Source organism: Solanum stenotomum, chromosome 4 (genome assembly GCF_019186545.1).
Source record: "Solanum stenotomum isolate F172 chromosome 4, ASM1918654v1, whole genome shotgun sequence".
In the NCBI taxonomy this organism is placed as follows: domain Eukaryota; kingdom Viridiplantae; phylum Streptophyta; class Magnoliopsida; order Solanales; family Solanaceae; genus Solanum; species Solanum stenotomum.
The window spans coordinates 4,997,267-5,004,007 of NC_064285.1; the positions used below are offsets into that span (position 1 = coordinate 4,997,267).

General features: G+C 32.0%; 1 pseudogene; it reads right to left on the reverse strand.

The window, feature by feature from the left end:
• Positions 1–977: 977 nt before the first annotated feature.
• LOC125862866 (purine permease 1-like) lies at positions 978–2,377 on the reverse strand (annotated as a pseudogene).
• Positions 2,378–6,741: the final 4,364 nt, after the last annotated feature.

Genomic DNA, 6,741 nt, shown 5'->3' on the forward strand with positions numbered 1-6,741 from the left:
CTGCACCACCTCATTGCCGTCCCTACTTATAGTATTAACTTGTTGAATTTCCTTTGCATACAATTGTTTCTTTAATCCCTGGTTCCTCCACTATACATACATACTAAACCAACATCGCTTGAAAAGTAATGCAAAATAAACATCAATTTACGATTGAAAATAAACATCTTAAAAGAATCCCACAATCCAAGACGAGCCAAACTCATTTACATGACAAAGTTGTTATAAAAATTACCACCTACATAAAATTATGCATACATCACTGAATATATACCAAAAAAAGTAACACTAATGTTACTCAAACTTGGTCTGGCAGGGTAGCATGTTTGGTTTTTGTAAATACACTTCCAATGTCGAGGACGGCTAGGGTTTTTGTATAAAATTTTTTTCACATTCTCTAGTTCATATTAAATGAACTGTTCGAATATGACACATTCTTTAAGAAAAATATTTGAGATATAATTTTAAAGTTACTTTCCGCTATTATCTTTTTGATTATTTATTAAACTATTCTCCTAAAAAATATAATATAGATAAATATTAAAATATTTAAAAACTCATTAAATGAAAGATAACTATGATTTTTTTTAATCAATAATTCACTTAATTTGGACTAACCAGAGTATATATTTACATACCTTAATGGGTTGGATCTCCTTAATTTGCTGGAAAATAATATATTATATAAATAGGGTAAAAGTTGTTTGTTTGTTGTGGTTGAATTTTCTTAGCATAAGAATTTGTTTTGTTATTCCTGGCTTCGCCTGCATACATTATCAACATGTCGACATCTTTAAAAAGTAATGCAAATTAAAACAAACATTAATTTATTAAGATCGATTGAAAATAAACATTTTAAAAGAACCCAATGACCCAAACACGTACACTAGCATAGTTGTAATACTAATAAATTAATTTAACATAAAATTCTGCGTACATCACTAACTAAATGCATTTGGAAAGAAGACAAATGACACTCAAACTTGGTCCGGTGGATTAGCATATTTGGTTTTTGTAACCTTGTTGGTTTTATATTCTCCATAGAAATAAGAAGCAAAACCCCAAAGACACATAGTTAAAGCCATCCACTTATCAGAATTGAAGGTTTCAGGCAAGAAGATAACAGCAAATATTTGTTGTATTGGAACAAGAAGTGCATTTATTATCCCTAACAATAGTGATGAGGAGCAGAAAATCATCCCTAGATTTCCAATCATCATAATTTGTAGAGATATTGCTGATAGTGCTAATATCATATAGTACTTGTTTTGCCCTAATCCAAATTCTTCAGCTTCTTTAGTGATGGCCTGCATGTTTTACAAAAAATACGACATGATATATTCGTCAGGTCATTCAAAAAGATATTTATAGACAAGCATTCTTACTATGTGAAATTTTTAATCTTGCAAATTAAATAAGACAGACTACCTGCTATAACATGTGAATTAAGGACATGATAGTTTTGTACGTGTTCTTTACATGTACAACATGATGTATATGTCTTGAACTCTTAAAGAAAAAGTACTTCCTCAGTGTTAAGTATCTTAGGTTGACTCGAAAATCAAAAGAGATCATCTCTTAATATTGTGATCTTAAATTAGAGATATTGTTCTTTCTGGATGAGATGGATTACCTGAAAATCTTTGTAGATAATCATTGCGACGATACAAAACAAATTAAGCTGACAACATGGATATAAGAAGCTGCATTTGCATGACAAGATCAAAGGTGACAACAACTCCAGCTTTAACATGACTATGTTCAACTCCTGCATTTATAAATCCATGAAGAGCCGCACCAACAAGTGTCATCACAAACCCTAACGTGTATTGTTGATTCGATTCATTTATCGGACGACCTCCATTCTAATATTATCGACCCTAGCATTATCAACACCACTGCGTTCATGGAATAATTCGTGAACTTATGTTTCACCATGAAATAAGCAAAAATCGCGGTGAATGCAAAGGACGTTGAAGAGAGGAGAGAGGAAATCGAAACAGGAAGACATGACATACCAAAAGTGTAAAGGTAGCTACAAATACCAAGAAGGATGCCTAAAATAGCACTAGATATTGCTAATTTAGGTGTGACTAAAAGTCTATTATATATGAGTATTATTATTGGTAAACTTTTTCTTTTTTATGACATAAGAAATTGAAATTGGTAAAATCAAGATTGGGAATCCTGCTGTTAGCAAAAAAGATTGCAACCATTTTCTTTTTCCACCATTTAAGTAGTAAATTCTAACAAGTAATACACCTGATATTTGGCCAATTGAAATGAATATACAATTTATGAGAATAAGAATTGACTTAATGGTCATGAAATTCTTGAGTTTCTTAGGCTTATACTTGCCTTCTTGCTCTATTTTCATGTCCATATTTTTTTGTGATGTGTTTGAGAGTTATTTGTGTGTATATATATTTATTAGTATTAGTAGTACTAGTGCAAGAAATGAGAGGCTCTCATCTATTGAGTGATACATATAGGCAAAAGAGGAAAAGTACTACTACTATATATTAATTTGACTTTATATGGGGGTGTATTTGGAGAAAAATGTTTTTATTATTTTCAGGCGTTTGATAGACGAAAATAATTTTTTTGAGAAAGTTTTTTTATATTTAATATTTTAATTAAATAATAAGTAATTACTTCTCATAAAAATTTACATTAATAATATAATTCTTCATGTGGTCATAACCCTTGAGTTTCTTAGGCTTATTGTTGCTGATCTCTTGCTCTATTTCCATGTCCATATTTTTTTGTGATGTGTTTGAGAGGCATATATTCAATTAGTAGTAGTCCTAGGTAAAGCAAGTTGCAAGAAATGAGAGATTCTTATTTGATGAAAATATTGAGTGATCGATACACTTCTGTACATATATGCCAAATATTTTAGTTGACTTTATATGTGGGTGTAGTTGGCTGTTGAGGGAAAATATCTTTCAAAGAAAATGTTTCATTAAGGAAGTTATTTTTCGGCGTTTGGTATGATGAGAATCATTTTTTTGGTTAATATTAGTTAAAAACTAAAAATTAAAGTATTACTATCCAAAATAAATAAATAAATATATATATATATAAGAAAATATATAATATAAAACGAGAAAAAAATTGAAAGAGGAGGGTAGGGGTGATCACGGGTCGGTTTGGATTGGTTATTGGTCAAAACCAAAATCAAACCAACTTAATCAATTTTAAAATTATCAAAACCAAACCAAACCAAACCAAATATAATATACATTTATCGGTTTGGTTGTTATCTGTTTCAGTTCGGTTTGGTTCGGTTATTCGATTATTAACCATACGCAAAAATAAAAGAAGGAAGAGATCGTAACATTTTCAATCCTACAAAAAATTTTCATAGACACTTAGATACATGAAACTAATAAGACAGATCTTTAAAATTGTTTATAAAAATATTATATTAAGTATCACTACACCAAAAGAGACCTTTAGAGGCAATTGATTTTTCTTTTAGCGTCAATAGTTATTGCCACAAATACATTTACTGGCATTTAATTAAATGCCATTGGGTCCAATGTCACTAAAGCCTTTAGTGGCATTTATATCGGGTGCCGGTAAAGACCCTTATTATTGCCGCTAAAAGTAATTACTTTTAAGTGGCTTTTATTTAGCGGCATTTACTATTGCCATTAAAGCTACTTTAGAAACAAGCATATTTGTGGCATTTAAATTCACCTTAATTCACATATTTAACCCTCTTTTCTAACATCAAAAACAAAATTCACAAGAGAAATAAGTTCGAAGGTAGTAAAAGAAGAATTATCAAACTCAAAACAATGTCATTCACTTAAAATAAGAACAAACAATCTTTAATACATTCAATTTCTTATCTTGTAGCGGTAAAGAAACTATGAATTATCAAAATAGAAAAAATGTGTTCAACAATGGAAAAAATAAGGCAGTTAAGCAAGTGTATGTTCCCTAATGCAAAATGTGACAGCTTTCTGGATCAGTGTGTCATTCCTTGAACAAGCTCGCCATTTGAATGTGTATGCCACTGTACACATATAGCGGTAGATGGTTAGACGACAAAAAATTGACATGCCAATTACATATCTTACTCACTAAGATCTAAGTGACTAAAATTCGATATAGAGACACAATAGAAAAGCACCACGCCCATGGTCCCGTCATGTACCTATTTCAGATATAATATTTCATATCACAACTAAGGAATCAACTGATAAGCAATAGCCTCGTTAGAAAGAGGAATAAACTAAAGTAATGCTTTTTCAAATCCACCAAGCAGTTCATAAGTATGACGTCCTGTCAAGTCTAAAGTAGTTTATATATGATGCCCATGTTCAATGTGTTTTTATGTAGTTCCATGTTTGTATATTTTGGAGTCAAAGATTTAAAATGGTAACATGGTCGATCAGATTATCAAGAATGAACTATAAGCACCCACGATACATACATTCCATGAATATGCATTCAACTATAGATACATCCTTAAAAGTATGTTACCTAGAAATGTAACAAATAAAGCATTTCATTTCTCCTGTTCTTCTATTTCTTTTCTCCATTTTCCATTTCAAGTTAACTACCTTAATCAATAATAAGAATTTTTGTTCAAAGAGCACCATCAAAAGCAGTAGTTACAACCTCACCCTCTATCATACAAACTCGGATACAACAACTTGTGATGCTGTAATTAACACAGTATAGGAAAATATTAAGATTGAGCTCTGAATTGACACATTTGGAAGATCACTAAGTAGCTACGAATGAACCTGAAGGAAGTTCTTCACCATGGTGATGTATCCTCATGTCTGCTCTTCATTCCCTCAAGCAAAGAACTACCTATATATAAAGACAACAGGTAGTTTTAGTTAGTTTCACTTGCCCTGGCTCGAAAAAATCTGAAATTCAACATACTCCATCAAGACATTAGCATTTACACCCCCTTCATCTTGATCTCTTAAAAGCACTTAACCTAGTGAAACAATAAAATTACATTATTCCTAAATTAGGATCCTCTATAATCCAATTCTTGCAATAAACAGAATCACTCGTTTAACATACTTGACTTCTATTAAGAGCCCTTTTGATTGATAAAGAAATAAGACATTTACACTAAGAATAACAGAAAATAGCTTGGATAAAGAAGGAGGGATCCAATGGATTGACAACCAACATAAAGTTAACTGATTTATGATGAACCCACACAAAATGGTATTACATTAACAATTGACACATAACGAGATTGAACTAGGAATGCAAACAAGTACAAGCCATAACAATATGAGATACATACAGGTTACACATGCCCAGTATTTTGGTCTTCTAAGTTCAGCACCCAAAGTAACATCAATAGAACGTACAGAAGTGTAGAAGATTACAAACAAAGTGATACTTAGTCCTTCTGCGAATATATATCCTCTATTCACAATTGCTCATTGAATGAAATACAGTTGTACAGTGTGCAAATGAGCTAGAGCAGACCAATACCTATGTTAATGTTCATCGAATTTCTAGAAGGAATACGAGTGAAAAAATGTAGGTACATTAGGAACTTGAATATCAGATTTTGCATAAGTGCAAAAAGTCTCAAGTTCACCGCATAAAACTGTAAAAGTACACTCTATTGATTCAGTAGCCTGACTTCGGCAGCAGAGATCACGAAAAGATTTAGCCTAATAATTGAAAATTTGAGTTTTATATGAAGAAATACAGTTTCAATTAACTACTAAGTTTAGTTGTTTACCTTCAAATAGGAGATCAAAAATCGAACTCCACAACAGCTAATTTGGTTGCTATCTGCAATTCTGCACTAATTTTATTGGACACAAGATCATACTATGTGATATAGAAACACATGCATCAATTCAAACAACATAAAAGATAGAACTCTAGAACATACATCCATACAAGGCCCAACAATTGAATAAAATGGATATTAGTAGTCCCCAAACCGCATGGCCGTACAGTTCGAATTCAATCCGATTGAATATGAGGCAATCGGCGATGATGAATTCGCTAATATGAATACAAACTGCTGACGGTGAGCTTGTGAAGAGATGTCGACGGCTTTGATTCGTCATTCTTCTCATCAATATCACTGATGTACTGAACTCCGCCGCCGCTGTGCCGAACTCCACCGCTGTTGTGCTGATTTCCGCCGCCGTCGTGTTGATTTCCATTGCTAACCATTTGAATTTCGTTCAAGGGAGAAGACGGAGGAATGTTCAAAGTAAAAAGGAATTGGGGCAAAAGTAAAAAAAAAGAAAATCAATTCAGTGAAAAGGAAATGGGGCAAAAACTATTATACCCAATTTATTTTTAATTGCCGGTGAAAAGTACTTGATATAACGACTAAGGTTTAAATGCCGGTAATTGTATAGTTTATATGATGTATAGCGGCAATTTGTTTATTGCCACAAAAAGCATTTTTTATTGTAGTGTATGTATAATAACAAAATATATGTATATAATTTGTCGGTTCAGTTATTTCTTCAGTTTTTTTCGAACAAAATCATAACCAAATCAAATACTATCTGTTTTTAAAAATCTAAAACCAAACCAAACCCAAATAAAATCGATTTATTCAATTGGCTTGGTTTGATTTTTCAGTTTGAATCAAGTTTTATCTAAACCGTGAAAATCCCTCGCGGAGGGTTATGTGGGGCGAGGCAGAATTTTGTTTTAAAAAAATAATATAATATCTAAATTATTATTTGAAGGAGGTGGTGGGGGGGGGGGGGGGGGGGG